This window comes from Pholcus phalangioides, unplaced genomic scaffold, assembly GCF_987345545.1.
Source record: "Pholcus phalangioides strain wild (caught in Gottingen) unplaced genomic scaffold, Ppha-v1.0 ptg000005l_1, whole genome shotgun sequence".
Taxonomy (NCBI): Eukaryota; Metazoa; Arthropoda; class Arachnida; order Araneae; family Pholcidae; genus Pholcus; species Pholcus phalangioides.
The window spans coordinates 12,255,522-12,279,677 of NW_028301598.1; the positions used below are offsets into that span (position 1 = coordinate 12,255,522).

At 41.3% G+C, this 24,156-nt stretch overlaps 1 long non-coding RNA gene and 1 other non-coding gene across 2 annotated transcripts; both read left to right on the forward strand.

Moving 5' to 3' along the window:
- The first annotated feature begins 4,783 nt into the window (after nucleotides 1-4,783).
- Nucleotides 4,784-21,896, forward strand: LOC149086308 (uncharacterized). The gene is made up of 2 exons (XR_016192679.1): nucleotides 4,784-4,898; nucleotides 20,938-21,896. It is a non-coding gene; the product is annotated as an uncharacterized LOC149086308 (long non-coding RNA).
- TRNAA-GGC (transfer RNA alanine (anticodon GGC)) lies at nucleotides 8,744-8,815 on the forward strand. The gene has a single exon. It is a non-coding gene; the product is annotated as a tRNA-Ala (tRNA).
- Nucleotides 21,897-24,156: the final 2,260 nt, after the last annotated feature.

A 24,156-nucleotide genomic window follows, 5' to 3' on the forward strand; every position in this document is an offset into this window, starting at 1 on the left:
TATGGGCTGACGAGTAAGCCCAAACAAACTGCTCTTTTCCCTATACTTAACATGTGTTTTGCCAGATCGAATTCTTTTAAAATATTAATCTTATATATAAATGTGAAAGTATGTATGTATGTATGTATGTATGTATGTATGTATGCTCTTTATACAAATCTACAGTTTTAGACCGATCGTCGCCAGATTTTGCATATATACCAAACAGGACCGGGATTGAGCCGTAGGCTACTTTAAAAGTTCGTCAGAGCTGGGCAAATGCCCGAAATGGGCGAAAAACTGTCGGGCAACAATGGTTTTGGGGGCCTCAACAATCACTTTCGGAACGTTTACTTTGGTTACCGTGGTTCCCAACAATGCATTTCAGACGTGTATATATCTTTACAATAGTTTGTCACATCTTTAACGCTGCCATCATAACAGTTTATTCCTTTATAATGGTTTGTCACTTTTCCAATCCTCCCAGTAATTAAAAAAAACCCGGGAAGTGCCAGATATTTTTGCTTGCATGTCCTGTAAGTGCTAATGTGGCCTTTATCTCATCAACCACCCATCGTTGAGGTATAGTTTCAATTTAAAAAGTGCTTAAAAGGAGTTTGAATAATATTCGCTGCAGAAGCTGGACATATGGCGTCACTAACAACAGAGAACAACAACTACGGCGATGAAACTGAGAATAAAAATGTTCAACGCCAGCTGATGAACTCAATGCTTGCCTCAAAACATCAGCACTCTACTTCACCAAACACCAACTCTGGCCATATCGCTACATTGCAATTTACTGCCATTAGTGAGATGGGTTGGAAGTGAAGGTGCTGTCTATCGGTGGTCGCCTCGAGTTTGTTAGGACATCAACACTCTGGCACGAAGCTAAAAAATTATCATTATCCACCAACATGCGAGTTCAACTGCAAAATGACTCAGCACTGCTATCATTTTCACATCAGTTGATCAAACTTGGCAATGGAAGAATTCCCGTAGACCCAAGCACTGAACTGATAACGTTCCCAAATGGATTTTGCCAGTTATTATATATATAGACTCAGTTCAAGAACTTGCAGACCACGTCTTCCCAAACATTCAACAAAATCACCGAAACCATGAGTGGCTTTGTGAGAGTGCGATTCTGGCACCGAAAAATGACAGTGTGAACAAGATCAACGGGAAAATCCTAAAAATTATTCCGGGAGACTCCACATCTTACAAATCGGTTGACACTGTCACAGACTCAGCGCAGACAGTTCTGTATCCTGCAGAATTTCTGAACTCTTTGGATATTCCGGGTGTGCCACCACACAACTTGACCCTCAAAGTCGGAGCACCTAAAATGATTTTAAGAAATTTGGAGATACCGATACTCTGCAATGGCAACAGACTCTGCGTGAAGAAATTGCACAATTACATCATTGAAGCAACGATTCTAACTGGATGTGCTGGAGGAGAAGACGTCTTCATTCCACGTACCCCAATTATCACTGAAGAAATGCCATTCACTTTAAAGCGATTATAGTTCCCGATTCGTTTAGCTTTTGCCATGACAATCAACAAAGCGCAAGGCCAGTTGTTAGTAATGGCAGGTATCAACCTACATGAGCCCTGTTTTTCACACGGACAGCTTTTCGTCGCGTGTTGGTAATCCCAAAAATTTGTACATCTACACACCAGATGGAAAAAGAAAAAATATTGTGTGTATCCACAAGCGATTGCCTGAAGTTTTTAATTAAAATATTTAAAAATAAAAGTAATTTTTCTTACTTGATGCAGAAATTTTTTTCATTAAGATATAATTATTAAGCTATACATATATAAATTTTTTATGGGGCGGGCAACGTCGCCGGGTATCAGCTAGTAACTAAATAAATTTAAGCACCATGACCATTTAATGCGTCTTCAGGTAATCTACATGATCTAATAAAGGGGAAAAATAAAATCTTATCCTTATATAAGGGGTTGTTATATTTTTAATTTATTTTTGAAAAAGGAGAAGATCACTTTTCACGCTCGACTCGTCATAAGTTTTTAGTTCAGTGCTTCAATTTATTTAAAAATTTGATGCATCACATTTATGTCTATGGGAATATGATTAATTAAAATAATATGAAGCTGCAATAAAATGCAATTTCATAATTTTTTTTCTTTTAACTGTTTATCTTGCCCTTTTGTTTCGTTCATCATTATGATAGATCCGGGACATTTCGAGAGTGTTTCAGGGAGTGGGCGCTCGTCTTAAGCTTTACATGAAGAATTTTGATTTCTGAATCAGTTCTGAGGTGCTCGAGCACCTTCTGACAGGGCCGTAGCTAGGATTTTTGCCACCCGGGCAAACATGATTCAGCCGTCCGGGGCAAACAGCATTTTGCCGCCCCCGTGCCTCAAAGTACTGGAAGTGCTCGAACGTCGTCCGCCACTGTGTATTTATGGTTTTGCTGCCTGTAGGCTGTACAAATTTCGCCACCCTTCTTCCGTTATCTCTCATATTTTTAAATACGTATCCACTCCCATATTTTTGAGTACGTATTACTGGAAATACAGTCAGACCTTGCTAATGAGTTGGGAGAGCAAAAATATGACTTAGTAAGCGGAGTGACTCGTTAAAAGGAGTGAGCCCTAGCTGTGCCAATTCCTGCCTGAGGACAATTGGGACTTCCAAACAGTGACCCGGTAAGCGGAGTGACGTGCTAACGAGGTTTGACTGTATATGCCGCCCATCCGAACTTTCCACTATGTAGATGTATTGAGAAAAAAATATTAAAAAATAGAAAACTTTTTTTACGAGCCGCGATAAGTCATCTCTCTGGCCTATAGTATTTAGAAAAATAATCTGGGCTGTTTTTTTTTCTCTTCATTTTGTACCAATTACTTTGCTTTTAAAGTGGTATGTGTACGAAAATTTGACAAAAAGTTTCGAATTGAATTTGAAATCTAAAATTGTCTGTGCTCTAGTTTTTCTTCCACCTGGACTGGAAATATTTCAACGATATTTTAATATAAACAGCTGAAAGGCATTATATATGCTAATGTTTTGCATATATAATGTTTTTCGCAAAAAAAAGTCCGATTTTTTCAAACACCGCTTGTTCAAGTGTCTTTAAACATTGTGTCCCTCTCAACGCTGAGGTGTTACATACTTTGGCATAATTTTTTTTAAATTAAAATGCCGAGAAGAAATTTTGTGGCACAAGATATAGGTAAATTTTGGTTATTTTTGTAAAAGGTTCCATGTTGTTGAAGTTAATATTCGAAAACAAATAACAACTAAAATTGTAAAAGCTCTCGTTCAATTGTATAAATATATCCAAACAATTTGAGGGGTAAAAATGGAGTTCCTAAAATGAATAGTAAATTTTTAAATGATTTTTAAAAACGGGGATGTTTCTCATAGGAAAGCATGGGAAGCCACGGTTTTTTTGGGCTTACTTGGTCCCTTTAATAGAGCGATCACTGGCTTCATCTGGCAACCTAGATTCCTCATGCTTTCTCAACGGAGGCGCTGGTCGCGTCACGTCCTGTTATTCTTCCCTCCATGTACGACTTCGAACCAAGAAACTCGGCTAAAATATTATTTCGGTCAATAGAATTTCAATCTTTTTAGGTAGCATAAAGACGGCACTGAAATTAATCTTTTAATGAATATTATCACCAGAGAAGTCATAATTTTTAGAATTTTTAGTATGATTGTTAACAGATACATGCTTGCTGCCTTCGCCTCGGCTGTCCTCTATATCCTCTTTGTCTAAATTTTTATGAGAGCAAAAAACCCAGAGAAGGCCGTCCCTGGAGAACTTATCGTTTTAGTTGATCTATATCAGGGGTGGCCAATAGCTGGACCGTGAAGGGATTTTGTGCGGCCCGCGACAAAGTAAAAGTAACGTAAAAAAATTAGATTTGTCGTCATTATTTGAACTATCGGTTCCAACAGCAGATTTCTTGACTAACAAACTGCTTACAACTTCTTATTTCTAGTGACGAAATTAATTTAATAACCAACTAATTACTTCAATTAATAATGGAGCGGTTTATACACCGATGTTGCACCACTGATCCGCCCCGCGAACAGAAAGAAGTCGACTACCCGTGATCTATATCTTTCCTTCCAACAAAAAAAGGGCTCTGCCCCACCAGTGGTCATTTTTTATCTCCACTGGTGGGGCGAATAGAAAGGCTAGTGGGGCAAAATCCCCACCAGTTAAGATGTAAGAAAGGCTTGATGTGTAGTGCTGCCATCTGCCATCAATTTTTCTAACTGCGACTGAAGCATAATCATTGAATTGTTGTATCGTTGGTCTGTTGCTCTTTGTGGCGAAACATTTTAAGTGGGGTTGACAGAAACTGGTCTGGGGCTCGACAGAGATTCCAGCCTAGGAGACCCTGGGCGGGGACCATGCGTGATTCAAAAAGCCACATAAAGTTGAGTATACATTATCGAGCGTATCTTGAAATGAAAGCATTCGCAATTGGTTGTGTGTGTGTTCAGTAATTTGTCCGCTGTTGTGAACGATTCTTGAACTGATTGAACTGGACCCACCTGGAATCGTTTTTCAACGACCAAAAAGGAAACAAAGGAAGTTTGTGCACCCAGGAGATGATCAGAACCACTTCAGGTGGTCGTACCAAGATCGGAGCCCTAATGTATACGCGCATTTAGAGCATGTACCAGAAAATACTGGTCATATGGTCACGGCAAAAAGTTTCAGTGTTGTCCTGTCCGATGCGGGACATATAGTCATGACAGTAAAAAATGCATCACAGAAAGGCATGCTGTCGGCCTAGCCGATAAAAAGGCATGCACACTCCAACCAGCTTTAGTGTTGCACCACCACGTGGCAAAGATGAAGAGTCACAAATATCCCAATCGGCTTTGCATATATCCGAGGTTTATTTCAAGATCTCGTTGTTTTGTAAGTGAGAATTTACTTATTTTTTTCAAAGCTTAATGACTGTTACAAATTGTACAATCATTGTTTAAACATGTTCATTATTTTAATTGAAATCAACACTTATATTGTCTCACTCAAAAGGTGATTCATTTCTACTAGGGAAAAACGTGTGTAGACCAAACAATTTTAAGGTCCACACCTAGTTTTTTCATTACTCAGGGTTCGTACAGCCCTTGAAAGAAAAAAAGTTTTGAAAATTTTCAAGTCTTTAAAAGTCCCTTGAAAAAAATATAAATGATTCTCCAGTCCTTGTAAGTGCTTGAAAAAAGAATTTTAAGTGCATTTCTTCAGATATTATCAAATATCAGATATATCAAAATATTTTAAACTATTGAATTAATGAATGTCAGTTGCATATATGTGAGCTGACCATATTTCCTGGATAAAAATACGGGAAAATCAATTGTCACTGAAAATGAGAACAAAGGTAAGCAAACTTGTCAATTACTGCTAAAATTGCCAGCAGAAAATAAAGCACCATTGAATTGAAGCAGTATGTTTAAATGGATTCTATATGGGAAAAAATTAACACGACAATATTTAAAATCATAATTATCGTAATATAATTCATAGGAGTGGGAAAATAATTTTAGTACTTAATTTCAGTAAAGAATAAAAATTTCAATAGACTTTGTTGAAAATTATAAGACATTTTCATGAAAAAGTTGAGGTGATTACGTGAAAATATGGGAATGTTCCAAGAAGTACAGTTCATATACAGTCAAACCTTGTTAGTGTGTCATCTGGTTAACTCATCACTCTGCTTACCAGGTCACTTTTTGGAAGTCCCAATTGTCCTCAGACAGGAATTGGCACAGCTATGGCTTATTCCGTTTAACAAGTCACTCTGCTTACTAAGTCATATTTTTTGCTCTCTTAAGAGTGACTCATTAACAAGGTTTGACTGTAGTTACTCCAGATCAGCGGTTTTCGACCGTTTCTGACTCGCGGAGTCCTTTTCAGTGTACAATGTCTATAGTGGAGTCCTGTTTTACTCGAGGAGCCCTTTTTAGTATATTATTTATATGGTGGTATCCTTTTGGCCTCTTTTTTTTTGTCTGTTTGTTCATCAAATTTATTGATTTATTTTATTATCCTTGAGTGGCCGCGGTGCCCCTGAGAAGTGCACACAGATCCCCAAGGACTCTGCTGAGAACCGCTGCTGTAGATATACGATTACATGCTTTCTAATTTTTTTATTGAAGGCAAAGTTCAATACTGTTTCAAACATAGAATGATTTCTGCATACATATAGTTTAGTATGCAAACGTCATTTGCATACTAAACTACAATGACATTTTTAAAAGCAAGACCTTTAGCACTCAACATTATCTAGAAGTTGAAAAAGAACTATAATTGTTTTAAAAAATTAGCATTTCAAAATTAAAAATGAGTAAATGTTGAATATAAATTAAGAAATTCAAGTAATTTCATTTTTGTGAAAAATCAGTTTTTAACAACTGCGATATGAATGTCCTTGAATTTTAAAATTTTTCCTGGAAAAGTGCTTAAATAGTCCTTAAATTTTTTTTTTACATTCAAAGAGTATGAACCATGTTACTGTTATTACGAGGGGGGACGACAAAGTGTAATTCATGGTGGCTGTGGGAAGAGCTTCCTCATTGTATTCTACTCATTTTTCGAATGATTCCGTGAGTGTGAGTTTTATTTCATGTCAATCGTGATTTCTCTTAGAAAAAACTTTCACAAGTGTTTATTTTGAGATTTTTTTTTTCACGATTAAAAATTTGTAATTGACCCTTTACTGGCGTTGTGAAAATTCTGTGCGTAACTGGCATTGTGGTGCCATTTTTTGGCCTTTTCTCTAAATTTTTCAAGTTTTGTCAATTATTTTTTCGAAAGTTGTCTAGTCAAAAGAAATGGAGGCATGCATTACATGGCTTTTGGAAGTGTTTGAATGCACTTTTCATGATTGAAAAAGGAACAGATATGATTAAAATATACTCAATGAAATTTACATATTGTGAAAATATGTCAGATTATATTAACCCTTGAAATAGTCCTATTCCAAGTCAAACACAGTACTTGTAAACAACACCATGACGTGTTTAGCACACAGATCTTGTGTACAATTCATGAACAACATAATCCTTATATCCTATATTTCCATCATTAATTTGAAACCGTTATTTCGAGAAAATTAGCGCTCGTCGGATACGCCTTTTTGATCTGAACACTCCGTCTGTCCAACAAAAAAAAGACTGTGGTGAGTTAAATGACGGGGTGAGGTCATTTTGACTCTATGGAAACTTCGATCATTGATATAAAGGGAAGAAAAAGTAGAATAGCATCATAAATTTAACACACGCGTAAATAGTCAACTTAAAAGGTATTAAAAATAAGATGGTTCAGATGCAGTTCTTTCTCAAGGGGCAGCAAGATGAAATATAGTCTAAGATCATGAGAAAAGTTACACGAACACCCCCCCCCCCCCTCTCTGGAGAGGGTCCATTTCGGTGCGGGGAAAGGATAAAAATTGTCACAGGTTGCCAGTAAAGGCTGTCTTGGCGCAAATCTGTTCTCTGTTATAAGGGTATTTTTCACGCTTGAGTGAACTCTGTCGGTCTTCACGCTTGAGTGAGCTGCGTTTTTTGTGTTGCCGTTTGTTAAGATATACTCAAAAATTGTTATAAATTTGGAAGTAAATTAAATTTTTTAATTTCAAAAATTTGAATTTTTATTAAATTTAAAATTTTGAACTGAAATATTTGATACAGAAAAAAATTCGAAGGGAGTCGTGATCATTTAGTAATAAAGGGAGTAAAATTACTTTAAATTAATAATTAAATTCTTAAAATAATAAAATAAATTAATTGTTAGATTACTTTAAATTAATAATTTAATACAAAAAAAGAGTATTTTTGATATAATAATAATTTATTACTACTGTAAATTATATGGCATTTTCTTCGGTTTAATTTCTATACCGCAGCAAGAGAATGGCTAATTGCTAGCAGGTGGCATTCTTCTGTTTACCTTCTCTTATAGCCATATCATCGTCTTTTTTACTTTCTCGACAGAAGCTATTCATATGGGCTTTTTAAATAGATGACAAATACAGTAGTGACAAATAAAAAGATTGAGCATGCCTGCTTGTCAAGTTTGCAGTTACATCTATAGCCACCTTGAGGGCATGTCCCCCCCCCCCCCCAAAGGCAGGGCTGACAGAGATCCAGCCCTCGATGATGCTAATAATTTTTTACAACTATAAATTCATTTTAGAGTGACCGGCTGCAAGATGTGGGGGCTATGCTTAAGGGCATTGGAAGAATAGTTCTCTTATGATGTGGCTGGGATCTCTCACCGGCCGTCCATTCTGAATTTACAGTGTGGAGAGAAAAAGAAAATTATAATTTTCTCCTATAGGCTGGATTTTGTCAGCCCATCCTTCGTCTTCAGCTCGTCTGGCGTAGAGAACCTAGCCTTCCTTTGCCCATGAGCAGCGGATGGAGCGGTTGTCTCACATCGGGTACTTTCCCTATTTTCTTATGAGTGAAACCTCCGTTCTTGTGCAGGTGGGCCATCTGGTTGTCCAGCCAGACTTGAAAACCTCGCCTGGATGACAAAGCACATAGAACCCAAGTCCCCCACGGGCAGTGTGAGAGACCTCTGTATGACACTGGTCTGAGACGCGTCATTTAGGTTATCCCGGGGTGTAATGCAATAGGCCTCCTCATGGTGCACCCTGGGTAATGCCAAATCTATCACAAGTCATTGTCTTAACTTATTTGTCCTTGTATCCTTCACTTTCAATAGCCCAAATTACATGTTTATTTCTACAATCTGCTTCCATAGCTTAGTTGGTAGAGCACTCGTCCGGCAAGCGAGAGACCGGGGTTCGAGTCCCCGTGGGGGCAGTGATGAATTGGGGTGTAATGTGATAGGCCTCCTTGTGGTGCACCCTGGGTAACGCCAAATCTATCACACGTCATTGTCATCGCTTTTTGTGCTCATATACTTCACTTTCAATAGCCCAAATTACATGTTTATTTCTACACATCTTGCAGTACATGTCTTGCGTCTTGTTTTGTCCTGTACATGTCCTTGTCTTTTGTATCCAACCCCTCATTGTGGGCCCCGCTCAGGCGGGGAGGGGTCCTCCCAGATGGGGCATTGCTTCTAGCGTATGCCCTATCTGGGACGCTGTCTACCTGCGTGTTTGCCGTGCGTGGAGACCCGTAAGGCTGGAGATGGGGATCCTGGTTAGCCTGATGCGCTAGCTTTGGCCTCGGATTCAGCCGAAACGGGAGGCTTGGATTAGCCCCGTCCAGGTCAATCGGCTGTGGTCGCCTCGGTGGCTGAAGGGGTTACACTACTGGGCAGGTAGAGGGGCCGGGCCTGCCGGACGTCGTTGAGGTTTGTTGGTGCTGCTTCACGACGATCTTGGATCTTGAACGCGTCTGCTCGCCTGCTTTGGTGGTGTATAGCTCCCACCTAACCTGACGTTGCTACTAACCTTCACCGGTTACGTGTGCGCGTCCCCTCGTAGGGCTCCATGGTGGGCATGGTGGGTGGGAGTGGAACAATACCCATTCAAATATGGGAAAAAATCAAAATGCACCAAAACGTCAAAGAACTGCTTCAAACCAAACACATGTCACTGTAACTGCTTCAAATTCATCAACTGTCTCATTTTTCTTTCTGCACTCTTCAGATGCTGAAAAACCGCTGGCCAAATTATCACCATTTGTAATAGATAAAGCTCTCTATGGTACAGTTGGTACCTTAAAATCGGTGAAGGCCCTTCGTTCAGGAGACCTTCTCATCGAAACTAACACATCCAAACAAGCCGAACTCATTCAAAAGCTCACATCTCTCGGAGACATTCCAATAACAGTCAAAATCCATCCCACGTTGAATTATTCACGTGGTGTCATTTCAGATAATAACTTAATTAACATGGATGAAGAAGAACTAACACAAGAGCTGGCGTCTCAAGGCGTAACATCTGCCAAACATATTATGAGCCGCAAAGATGGCAATCCAGCTCCCACACGAAACATAATTCTCACATTCTCATCACCAACATTGCCGAAAGATATCAAAATAGGTTATTATAACCTCAAAATCCGGCCATACATTCCTAACCCTGTTCGATGCTTTAACTGCCAAAAATACGGCCACTCACGAACGGCGTGCCGCAGCCAACCCACCTGCGCAAAATGCGGTGAGAAGGACCACATTTCGGACAACTGCACTAATTCACCATTCAAGTGCGTCAATTGCGGTGGCGACCCTTCCGCATTTGACAGAAAGTGTCCGAAATGGAATGAAGAAAGAGATCCAGAAGATCAAGGTCCTCAATAACATCTCATATATCGAAGCACGCCGTCGTATAACCTCTAACCAAACTCCAATAGGTAATAGATCATATTCTAATATGGTAACAAATCCATCATCAGCTAATATGACTAACAATGTCACCAAAGCATCCGTAACAACTCAGACTGAACCAATAGCTGATACATCAACTCAAACATCATCTAACCAACCGTGTAATAGTTGTGGCTGCTGTTGCTCTGCTGGATTACGGAGGGAGTCCACTACCTCCGAAGAAGAGGCAGGAAAAGCAACAGTGCACACATTCAAAAAACCTACTGTTACTAAACCCAAGATTAATTCTGGAAATAAATCTAAAAAGACCGGATATTCAAGAAAAGCAATACAGAGAGCAATAAAATGTCCCACCCTCAAGAATGTGTCACTAATTGATGACAAGTCAATTGGTGACATGGATCTTGATAATCTATCAGAATCTGGTGGTACTCGCCGGAAACTAGACCGGAATAAATTTAAAGACCTCGAACCGTCTACTTCTACCTAATTTATGGCCAACATAATTCAATGGAACATTCGTGGTCTTATATCCAATTATGAAGATCTCAAGGATTTGATCAATCGTTATCATCCTGTTTGCGTGGCACTCCAGGAAACTTTCACGAAGCCCTCGGAGACATGGAACATCAGGCGACATTCCCTGTTTCGTATTGACTACGATGATGGGAGTAGAGCCTGCCGCGGTGTTGCTCTGCTGGTTCCACATCACGTGTCGTCGCGCGTTCTAACGCTGCGCACGAACCTGCAAGCTATCGCGGTGGAAATCTCTACAGCCCTAAGAATTACCATCTGTTCCATTTATTTACCACCGAATGACACCATCTTACAGAGAGATCTGGAAGATCTGATTGATCAATTACCTCCACCATTTTTTCTTCTTGGAGACTTCAATGCTCATAACATGATATGGGGTTCTAACAGCAACACCCCTCGTGGGGAAATGGTTGAACGACTGTTAGATGACATGGACCTTACCATCATGAATGATGGCAGTTTCACTCATTTCCATGCCCCAAACAATAGTTTCACTGCAATAGATTTATCATTATGCTCACCTTCACTCTTGCCGAACTGGTCCTGGTCGGTTGATCCAGACCTCCACGGGAGCAATCATTTTCCTCTAGTGGTTAAGTGCCTTGATCGAAGCCATAGCATACCTGAGGGTCCTCCTCGGTGGAAGCTTGTGGCCGCCCGATGGGCAGACTTCAGGGTCAAGGCAGAAATCACGGAGGATATGGTTTCGCAACCCGACGTCGACCATTGTGTCGACCTTGTGACCAGTTGTATGATCTCAGCAGCCAAAGAAACAATACCCAAAGTCTCCTCGAAACTTCCTAAATTTCCTAAACCTTGGTGGAACCACGAATGTAATCTCACGATTAAAGCACAAAAGAAAGCATGGAGTAGGTTTCGGCGGTATCCTACCCATGACAACAAGTTGGCATTTTTAAAAGCAAAGGCGATAGCGAGAAGAACCAGGCGCCAGGCTCAACGCGAGTCCTGGCAAAAGTTTACGACGGGAATCAATTCATCAACTTCATCCAAAATCATTTGGGACCGGATCCGAAAAATCAATGGTCATTATCAGTCTCATCCCATCACCATTTTAAATACCAATGGCACTATCATCAGCGATGTGAGGGATATTGCGGACACCATCGCCGCCCATTTCGCCGCTGTTTCCAGCGATGCGAACTATCCCCCATCGTTTCATCCCATTAAATCATCAGCCGAACGTACATCGTACACCTTCCGGCCTTTTACACCGGAGGGGTACAATTCATTGTTCACCCTTCATGAACTGACGACGGCCTTGCAACGAAGTCCTGACTCAGCTGTAGGGCCCGATGCCATTCATTACTCCATGATTCGGCATCTCTCACCAGAATCACTCTCACATTTACTCATATTATTTAATCGGATCTGGGTCAGTCATTCATTTCCTGACACCTGGCGAGCAGCCATAGTTCTTGCATTCCCGAAGCCTGGCAAAAATCCTCAACAGCCGAACAGTTACAGACCTATTGCTTTGACCAGTTGTTTGTGTAAGCTCATGGAACGCATGGTCAACTATCGCCTTATGCACTACCTTGAGGTTAACAATATTTTATCGAAACATCAAAGCGGCTTTAGACGGTTCAGGTCAACAACATGCAATTTGTTACGCCTTGAGACATCAATAAGATAAGCATTTGTGAAGAGGGAGCATATGCTAGCCATACTTTTTGACATAGAAAAGGCCTACGACCGTACTTGGAGGCACGGAATTCTTTCCGACCTCTATAATTGCGGCTTGCGGGGCAACTTGCCCATTTTCATTAAGAACTTTCTCGCTCGCCGCATCTTCCAGGTACGGATCGGAAGTACATTATCAGCTCCCCAAATCCAAGAACAAGGTGTACCTCAAGGTAGTATTTTAAGTGTTACACTGTTTATTTTAAGACTCAACGGTGTGTTGAACCAACTCCCGTTGTCTGTCACTGGCGCACTGTACGTGGATGATCTGTTGATGTCATATCAATCAGTAAATATGAGGACAGCCGAGAGACAATTACAAACCGCACTCAACAAGATCAGCAAGTGGGCACATAATAACGGCTTCTCATTCTCCGCTGACAAAACTGTCGCTATGCACTTTTGTCGGCGTCGAGACCTACATGATGATCCACAATTGTTTCTAAACAATAGTCAAATACCAATAGTAGAAAATACAAAATTCCTCGGCATCACATTCGATAAGAAACTGACTTTCAAACCTCATATTGCGCAATTAAGAGCTCGTTGCATGAAGACGATGAACCTCTTGAAGGTCATCTCGTCTACATCATGGGGAGCAGACCGTAAGTCACTCATTCACTTGTATAAAGCTCTAATAAGATCAAAGCTCGACTACGGTTCCATTGTATACGGGTCAGCACCTCGGAGCTATCTGAGTGTGCTCGATCCAGTTCATCATCTTGCTCTCCGCATTTGTTCTGGAGCTTTCCGGACTTCCCCTATGGAGAGTCTGTATGTTGAATGCAACGAGCCATCTATTACAACAAGACGCCAACAGCTTTCTTTGAAATATTATATTAAAATGAAATCTTTACCAGGTCATCCACTTCATCGTGTCATTTTCATTCCGTCATTTCATAGACTTTTTGCTGCTCGCCCTTCATGTGTTCCATCTTACGGTCTTCGTATGAGGGCACTTGTGGAAGAACTAGAATTAGACATCAGTCGTGTGGCCCCAGTTGCTTGGCAACTGGCACCATGGGAGCAGTCTCTGCCAGATGTCTCTCTTTCATTATCATTATACCCTAGAGCCACCACAGCAGATGTCACATATCGACAGATATTCTTTAGGCACAGGGGTAGGTACAACAGGTACTTCCCCATATATACCGACGGCTCCAAGAGCCCTGGGCATGTCGGTTGTGCCTACATCTGCTGTGAGGAGACATCTTTCAAACTTCACGACACATTCTCTATTTATTCGGCAGAACTGTACGCAATCCTTCAGGCTCTACGTCATATACGACGCAAACGCCACCGACGATGCATCATCTATAGCGACTCTCTCAGCGCATTGCAAGCACTGTGTTCCTTCACTTTACACACTCATCCATTCATTCATGCCATTTTTCATGAACTGCATTACCTCATTCATCATGGTACCACAGTAAAATTTTACTGGGTACCAGGTCATGTAGGAATACCGGGCAACGAAAAAGCAGACGCCGCAGCTCGAACAACAACCAACATTGATAATAGCCTTTTGGTACCTGCCAGTGACCACTTCTCAATCCTCCGGGAAGTGATGCACCGCCGCTGGCAGGAGCACTGGAACAATCAAGTAAATAATAAACTGCATGCCATCAAGCCCACACTTGGCCATTGGCGTTCGAGCTGCAGAACTAACCGAAAGGAGGAAGTTCTGCTTGCCCGGTTACGCATAGGACACAGTCGCCTCACACAATCATATTTATTATTACGAGAGAGTCAACCAGAGTGCCTTCATTGTCAAAGTCCATTGACCATTGCTCATGCTTTTACTTGTTCATATCATCGTCATCATTTCACGACCGCTTTTGGTCAGAGTCATCTTTCACATCATGACATTTTAAATGACAATAGCGATGCATCTCGCATTTTTAAATTCATCAAAGCCATTGGTTTTTATAACAAATTAGTTTTACAATTCATGTCATTGTTTTACGTTTGTTTTCCTTTTTATATGTTTTAGTTTTTTGACACGACAAAAGGACATTTTTCTTATTTTTGTGTCATGTTCTGGCGCAGTTTGGCCAAATTGGTCCTTGCGCCAAAAAAATTCAAAATCCAATCCAATCCTATTTCTACACATCTCGCAGTACTTGTCTTGCGTCTCATTTTGTCTTGTCCCTGTTCTCGTCATTGTGGGCCCGGCTCAGGCGAGGAGGGGTCCTCCCAGACTGATAATTGCTTCTTGCGTATGCCCTAACTGTGATGCTGTCTACCCACATGGAGACCCGTAAGGCTTGTGGTGGGGATCCTGGTTAGCCTGATGCGCTAGCTTTGGCCTCAGATTCAGTCGAAATGGGAGACCTGGATTAGTCTTGTTTGGGGTCAATCGGCTGGTTGAAGGGGTTTCATTACTGGGCAGGTGGAGGGGCTGGATGTCGTGAGGTTTCTTGGTGCTGCTTCACGTCACTCTTGGATTTGAATGGGTCTGTTTCTGTGATGTATAGCTCTTACCTAACCTGACTGTGTTACTAACATTAATTGGTTACGTGTGCACATGGTTGGTAGGGGCTGAACAAATTATCTCCGAAATGGGGAAAAATCAAAATGCACCAAAACGTCTATGAATTGCCATGAGTGAAATAATTGTCACTGAACCTGATCCTATAGTATAATTTTTCTTGCATTCTGATACTGATGGCTGAACAGCTGGCCAAAATATCAACAAAATCAATGGTCATTATCAGTCTTGTCCCATCACCATATTAAATACCAATGGCACTATCATCAGCGATGTGAGGGATAATGCGGACACCATCGCCGCTATTCCCAGTGATGCAAACTATCCCCAATCATTTCATCACATTAAATAATCAGCTGAACGTACGTCGTACACCTTCCAGATTTTTACACCGGAGGGGTACAATTCATTGTTCGCCCTTCATGAACTGATGATGGGCTTGCAGCGAAGTCCTGACTCAGCTGTGGGGCCCACTGCCATTCATTATTCCATGATTCGACATCTCTCACCAGAATCACTGTCACATTTACTCATTTTATTTAATCGGATCTGGGTCAGTCATTCATTTCCTGACACCTGGCGAGCAGCCATAGTTCTTGCATTCGCGAAGCCTGGCAAAAATCCTCAGCAATCGAATAGTTACAAACCTATCGCTTTGACCAGTTGCCTAAACTTATAGAACGCATGGTGCACTATCGCCTCATGCACTGTATTGAGGTTAACAATATTTTATTGAAACATCAAAGCGGCTTTAGACGGTTCAGGTCCACAACATGCAATCTGTTATGCCTTGAGGCATCAATAAGACAAGTATTCGTAAAGAGGGAGCATATGATAGCCATATTTTTCTATATAGAAAAGGTCTACGACCGTACTTGGAGGCACAGAATCCTTTCCGACCTCTATGATTGCGCCTTGCAGGGCAACTTGCTCATTTTTATTAATAACTTTCTGGCTCAACGCATCTTCCAGGTATGGATCGGAAGCACATTATCAGCTCCTCCAATTCAAGAACAATGTAGTATTTTAAGTGTTACACTGTTTATTTTAAGACTCAACGTGGTGTTGAACCAACTCCCATTGTCTGTCACTGGCGCACTCTACGTGCATGATCTGTTGATGTCATATCAATCAGTGAATATGAGGTCAGCCGAGAGACAATTACAAACCGCACTCAACAAGATCAGTAAGTGGGCTCATGGTAACTGTTTCTCTTTCTCCATCGACAAAACCGTCGCTGTGCATTTTTGCCGGCATCGCGAGCTTCATGATGACCCACAATTATTTTTAAATAATAGTCAAATACCTATTGTAGAGAATACAAAATTCCTCTGCATTACATTTGACAAGAAACTTACATTTAAACCTCATATTTCACAGTTGAGAGCTCGTAGCATGAAGACGATGAACCTCTTGAAGGTCATCTCTTCTACATCGTGGGGAGCTGACCGTAAGTCGCTCCTTCACTTATATAAAGCTCTAATAAGATCGAAGCTCGACTACGGTTCCATTGTATACGGGTCAGCACCTCGGAGCTATCTGAGTGTGCTCGACCCAATTCATCCTCTCGCTCTCCGCATTTGCTCTGGAGCTTTCCGAACTTCTCCCATGGAAAGCCTCTATGTCGAATGCAATGAGCCATCACTGATATCAAGACGCCAACAACTTTCCTTGAAATATTTTGATCAAGATGAAGTCTTTGCCAGGTCATCCACTTCATAATGTCATTTTTAATCCCTCATTTCATAGACTTTTTGCTGCTCGACCTTCATGTGTTCCATCTTACGGTCTTCGTATGAGGGCACTTCTGGAAGAACTAGAATTAGACATCAGTTGTGTGGCCCCAGTTGCTATCATTATCATCTTATACTAGAGCCACCACAGCAGATGTCATATATCGACAAATATTTTTTAGGCACAGGGGTAGGTACAACAGGTACTTCCCCATATACACCGACGGCTCTAAGAGTCCTGGGCATGTCGGTTGTGCCTACATCTGTTGTGAGGAGACATCTTTCAAACTTCCCGACATATTTTCTATTTATTCAGCAGAGCTGTACGCTGTCCTTCAGGCTCTACGTCATATACGACGCAAACGCCACCGACGATGCATCATCTATAGCGACTCTCTCAGCGCATTACAAGCACTGTGTTCCTGTACGTTTCACACTCATCTATTTATTCATGCTATTTTTCATGAACTGCATTTCCTCATTCATCACGGTACCACAGTAAAATTTTACTGGGTACCAGGTCATGTAGGAATACCGGGCAATGAAAAAGCAGACACCGCAGCTCGAACAACAACTAACATTGACAATAACCTTTTGGTACCTGCCAGTGACCATTTCTCAATCCTCCGGGAAGTGATGCATCACCGCTGGCAGGATCATTGGAACCATCAAATAAATAATAAACTTCATGCCATCAAGCCCACACTTGGCCACTGGCGTTCAAGCTGCAGGAGTAATCGAAAGGAGGAAGTTCTGCTTGCCCAGTTACGTATAGGACACAGTCACATCATACAATCATATCTTTTACTACAAGAGAGTCAACCGCAGTGCCCTCATTGTCAAAGTCCATTGCTCATGCTTTTACTTGTTTACATCATCGCCATCATTTTACGACCACTTTTGGTCAGAATCATCTCTCACTTCAATCATGACATTTTATCTGACCATTGCGATGCATTTCACATTTTTAAATTCATCAAAGCGATTGGTTTATATGACAAATTAGTTTTTACAATTCATTTCATTGTTTTATATTTCACGTTGCTTTTTATCATGCGCAGTTTTATTTTTATATCATTTGTTTTGCACAGTTTGACCAAACTGGTCCTTGCACCAATAAATTTAAAATCCAGTCCATTAACCTTGTCCAGCTCAATCGGCTCCGGTCCCCCCTGTGGCTGAAGGGGTTACACTGCTGGGCAGGTAGAGGGGCGGGGCGGCAGACTTCGTGAGGTTTTCTTGGTGCTGCTTCACGTTGATCTTGGATCTGGAACATGTCTGCTTGCCTATTTCAGTGGTGTATAGTTCCTACCTAAACTCTCGTTGTTAATAACCTTCATCTGTTACGTGTGTGCGTCCCCTTGTAGGGCTCCATGGTGGGCATGGTTGGTTGGGGCCGAACACATTATCTCCATAATGGGGAAAATTTCAAATTCACTGAAACGGCAACAAACTGCTTTTAGTGAAGCAATTGTCATTGAACCCGATCCCGTTGTCTCATTCTTCTTTTTGCATTCCTCCTGATAAACCGCTGGCCAAAGTATCATTCTTAATAGACAAAGCTTTCTATGGCACAATGGTTAATTATGGTGCAATTGTAATGTATATTGTGTAATGTATGCTTTTTTATGAATAAATTGCCAGAGGTATATATCCAGTCGGTAAGGACAATGAGCCAATATGGCGATGTGGCTGGGTATCTTTCGGTTTGACGGTCACTGTCATTTTTATGGTCACTCATACGATCATTCACATGGTCACTCATTCCATCACTCCCTAGTTCATTGTAATGGCCACTCATTCTGTCACCCATATGGCCAATGACTCAGTAATTTCCTTGGACACTCATACCGTCATTCATACAATCATTCATATGGTCAATCACTTCGTCACTCCTACAGTCACTCGGTCAATCACTCACTTCGTCAATCATATAATCATTTATATGGCCACTCACTTGGACACTTACACGGTCAATCACTTGGTTACTTACTTTGTCACTCGTACAGTGAATCACTTGGTAACTCGCTTGGTTACTCATATAGTGAGTCACTTATTACGCTCAATCAATTAGTCACCCGCTTGGAAACTCGTACAAGCATTCAGTCATCACTCCCTTGGACACTCATATGGTCAATCACTTGTCACTTGCTTGGATACTCATACCCAGGGCCGCAACTAGAGGCGGTTCTCGTGCCTTGGGTGCTGGACCAGAGGGGTGCAAATTTTATTCTTAAACCTCCAACATTACAAGGAGGCGCCAAAATGCTCACTTGCCCGGGTGACTAAACATCTAGTTGCGGCCCTGTTCATACCGCCACTCTCCTAATCATTCATATATTCAGTTACTCGTACAATCTACTTGATTACTCATATGGTCCCTCACTTGGACACACATGGTCACTCACTCATAAGATCAATGCCACACATACTGTCGCTCATGTGGTCAGTCATTCTGTCACTCACTTAGTCATTTGTACGGTCACTAACTCATTCCTAAAGCCGATTTCACTCATTTGGTCACTCACTCTCTGCATTAGCTCTGGAGCATTCCAGACGTCTATGGATAGTCTGTATGTTGAATGCAACAAGCCATCTCTTACAACAAGATGCCAAAAGCTTTCTTTGAAATATTATATCAATGAAATCTTTGCCAGGTCATCCACTTCGTAGTGTCATTTTTAATCCTTCTTTTCATGGGCTTTATGTTGCCCGTTCTTCATGTACTCCATTTTATGGGCTTCGTATGAGGGCACTCGTACTACACGTGTTAATAGTTTCTGCCAGTACTCCTGTTCATAGTGATATTGCTCAATTAATACAGAATTTATGCAACCACTTTCTTTATGACTGGTTACAAATGCTTTCATGCATCGCTGGTGCTCATTGCTGTTTTCATATTCCGAGATAACTTCACTAGAATGTTTCTGGTCATTGAATATATAAGTAGCAAAAGGGAATTCTCTGGCAGATAACAGGCGGCACACAAAATAACCTTTGGATGGTGAACAGAGCAGCCATTCACGTTTTATGAATTCACCCTTTCAAAGTTTGTGCTCAAAAACATTTTTTGTCGAGTATCTTTCCTTTGCATTTTTCTCAGTACCTGCTTTTGTGTATGTTCTACGTGAATTCGAAAAGTCAGTATCACAATTCTGGCACGATGTTGGTCCAACCTGAATCCAATAATTTGCTGTGGCAGTATCCTTGACATTCCACAATCCTGGATCAGTCTGAGTAGTAATACCTTTTACGATGATCTTAAATAATGACTCCCCGTGGGATTTCTTGAGCAGAGTCAATTGGTACTGAAACTATAAGATTTTCTTCAATTGGAGAAATGGGTGTACCAATAGATGTGGTACTGGTAAATGAAGGCGAACTCAAATTCAGCCAATATTTTAATTTTGGAAGTTTATTAATTTTTTCTTTTTTCTCCATCACATCATTCAAAAAGATGTTTCATTTTCATTAAGAGATATAACATTTAAGAAATTAAAAAAATTGATTTTTGATTGAAAACAAAGTTAGAGAATCAGTTTTTTTGAAGAATTGGACTTGTAGATAGGGCAGGAGTTCCAATAATCTCAAATATATATGAAGAATTGAAAAAGCCATGCTACATACACACAAGGGAATATTTTTAGTATTTCTGATTAAAAAAAAGCCTTATGATAAACTAAGAATATAGGGGGCTGTTTTGCTTTCCAGAAATTTCGTTTATATCTAGAAAAGAAAGCTGAAATAGCTAGAGAAAGATATGAGGTATTTAAAATTCTCACACCTTAAAATGGACCCGCCTAATCCTTTTACATCTCCCGAAAACAAAAATCCATGAATACAACCAATATTCTTCTGGGAAAGCAAGAGGTCAAAAATAGATTTTTAAAAATGACACGACAAGGGACAGAGGTCTCAAAGGAACAAGCATTCTTGGTTTAATTATGCGATTTTTGGTGGCTACCTTTTGATTTTTGTGGTGATGAAATAAATTTCTGAATAAACAAAAGTTCAAAACCTTGGCAAGATAATCGAGGATAGCCAGTTCGGAAGAAGTCTTGCTTACGGAATCGTAGCTTATTTTTTCGCCCATTTAATCAAGGTTACTGTTGTAATTTTAAATGCTTTATAGATCAATTTGAATGTACTTATATTTTAAAATAACTTTCTTTTTTATTTCCAGGGGCTGCCCATTACGCCACTGTATCCAGTTTGATTCCTATCAAATCATCAGCAGAATGTACATCATACATCTTTCAACCTTTTATACCAGATGGACACCATTTATTGTTCACACTTCATGAATTAACAATGGCCTTGCAGCAAAGCCAAGACTCAGATGTAAAGCTCAAGCATACATGAAGAGACTAAGCATCATACTCCATGAGTCAGAATCCGTTCCCAGAATTTCTTCACTCATACTCTTTAATTCAATCTGGATCAGTCATTCATTTTATGATGTCTGGCAAACAGCTATAGTTTGTGTTCTTGAAGCCTGGCAAAAGTTCTTTGTAACCAAATGGCTACTTACCAATCATATTGAGGAGTTGCCTATGTGAATGCACAGAGCTCTCAAGGTCAATTTATGTAGGCTTATCAACTTACTTCAGTGGGCATGGTAGCCCAGGTTGATATTTGCAGACCTGCCAACTTTGAAAAGGCAAGAGTCGTGCAAAAATCCCGAAATTTGCAAGTTGTATGCAAGCATACGATAACTTCCTGTGCATAATCCCCAAAGTAAAAGGGAAAATAACAAACAATTAAATGTAAAATATGGGTACATTTTTATAAGGTAACAGACTGCATGGATGCAACATTTTCTCTGAAAATCAAATACTCATTTCTCAATATTTAAGGGGAATAAAAATTACTCGTGTGGATTACAGGTCATTTTTGGTCCTCAATGTGCAATTTATTGCAATAAACTGTTTAAATGTTTGAAATATTCACGGATAAAATAATTATTCTAGAACTCTATTACATTAAACTGATTGGATGATTTTACCTTTCATGTTAATTTTGATGCTCCATCACAATCATATTGTAAAAGAATTACCATTGAAAATCTACACTCTAATAACTAACGCAAAAACAAAACTATATGCAAGCTATTCACAAATGGGACTAAGTTTTATGCAATGCGGGGTGTAATGTGATAGGCCTCCTCGTGGTGCACCCTGGGTAACGCCAAATCTATCACACGTCATTGTCATCGCTTTTTGTGCTCATATACTTCACCTTCAATAGCCCAAATTACACGTTTATTTCTACACATCTTGCAGTACATGTCTTGCGTCTCGTTTTGTCCTGTACATGTTTGTCTTCTGTGTCCAACCCCTCATTGTGGGCCCCGCTCCGGCGGGGAGGGGTCCTCCCGGATGGGGCATTGCTTCTAGCGTATGCTCCATCCGGGACGCTGTCTACCTGCGTGCTTGCCGTGCGTGGAGACCCGTAAGGCTGGAGATGGGGATCCTGGTTAGCCTGATGCGCTAGCTTTGGCCTCGGATTCAGCCGAAACGGGAGGCTTGGATTAGCCCCGTCCAGGTCAATCGGCTGTGGTCGCCTCGGTGGCTGAAGGGGTTACACTACTGGGCAGGTAGAGGGGCCGGGCCTGCCGGACGTCGTTGAGGTTTGTTGGTGCTGCTTCACGACGATCTTGGATCTTGAACGCGTCTGCTCGCCTGCTTTGGTGGTGTATAGCTCCCACCTAACCTGACGTTGCTACTAACCTTCACCGGTTACGTGTGCGCGTCCCCTCGTAGGGCTCCATGGTGGGCATGGTGGGTGGGAGTGGAACAATACCCATTCAAATATGGGAAAAAATCAAAATGCACCAAAACGTCAAAGAACTGCTTCAAACCAAACACATGTCACTGTAACTGCTTCAAATTCATCAACTGTCTCATTTTTCTTTCTGCACTCTTCAGATGCCGAAAAACCGCTGGCCAAAGTATCACCATTTGTAATAGATAAAGCTCTCTATGGCACAGTTGGTACCTTAAAATCGGTGAAGGCCCTTCGTTCAGGAGACCTTCTCATCGAAACTAACACATCCAAACAAGCCGAACTCATTCAAAAGCTCACATCTCTCGGGGACATTCCCATAACAATCAAAATCCACCCCACGCTGAATTATTCACGTGGTGTCATCTCAGACCCTAACTTAATTAACATGGATGAAGATGAACTAACCCAGGAGCTAGCGTCTCAAGGCGTAACATCTGCCAAACATATCATGAGCCGCAAAGATGGCTATCTAGCTCCATCACGTAATATAATCCTGACATTTTCATCCCCAACATTGCCGAAAGATGTCAAAATCGGTTACTATAACCTCCATATCCGGCCATACATACCTAACCCTGTAAGATGTTTCAACTGCCAAAAATTCGGTCACTCAAAAATGGCGTGCCGTGGTCAACCCACCTGCGCAAAGTGCGGCGAGAGGGACCACATTTCGGACAACTGCACTAATTCACCATTCAAGTGCGTCAATTGCGGTGGCGACCACCCCGCATTTGACAGGAAATGTCCGAAATGGAATGAGGAAAAAGAGATCCAGAAGATCAAGGTTCTCAATAACATCTCATATATTGAAGCACGCCGTCGTGTAATCCCTAACCAAACTCCAATAGCTAGTACATCATACTCTAATATGGTAACAAATCCATCAACAGCTAATAAGACTAACAATGTCACCAAAGCATCTGTGACAACTCAGACCGAACCCATAGCTGATACATCCACTCAAACATCATCTAACCAACCATGTAATAGTTGTGGCTGCTGTTGCTCTGCTGGAATACGGAAGGAGTCCACCGGGCTGAGGCTTCTTAGCTTTGTTTTTCTTTTTCGCTAACTGCCACTCACCTGCTGTTGTGGCTCCTGCCACTTGGCTGTCTCCTTGTGCCTGGCTACCGTTTCCTTTGGTAGCCACTGCCTGTCTCTGGACCGGCCTGGGTGTCCAGGTTCCTTTTTCTTTTTTGGGGACCTCCGTTAGCGGCGACTGCCGCGAAAGACCCTGTATTTTGGAGGTTGTCCCCATTGCTTTCTTGACTTGGCCCTCCTTGCATCCGGAGCTGATCCCGGTGCATGGCCATTTCCTTATATACCTTAACCTCTCCTCGAAGTCTTGCGACCTCGTCGTAGAGAGGTTCTACGAGTGCACTTACTGAGTCGAAATAGACCAGGAGTTCTGCGTGGGCCCTTCTGATGATCCCTTTCTCGCTCAGGATGTACCTGTCGAGGGCTCCACGCAACTCTCAGTCGTCCTCTATATACTGCTCCGCTTTCCGGGATGGTCTGTGTGGGAGGGCCACCGTCCCCTGGCTACTCCGATCCCGCTCTCGCCGGTCCATTTAGCAATCTTCGCAGAAGATCATTTGGCTCCGATGTATCGCTC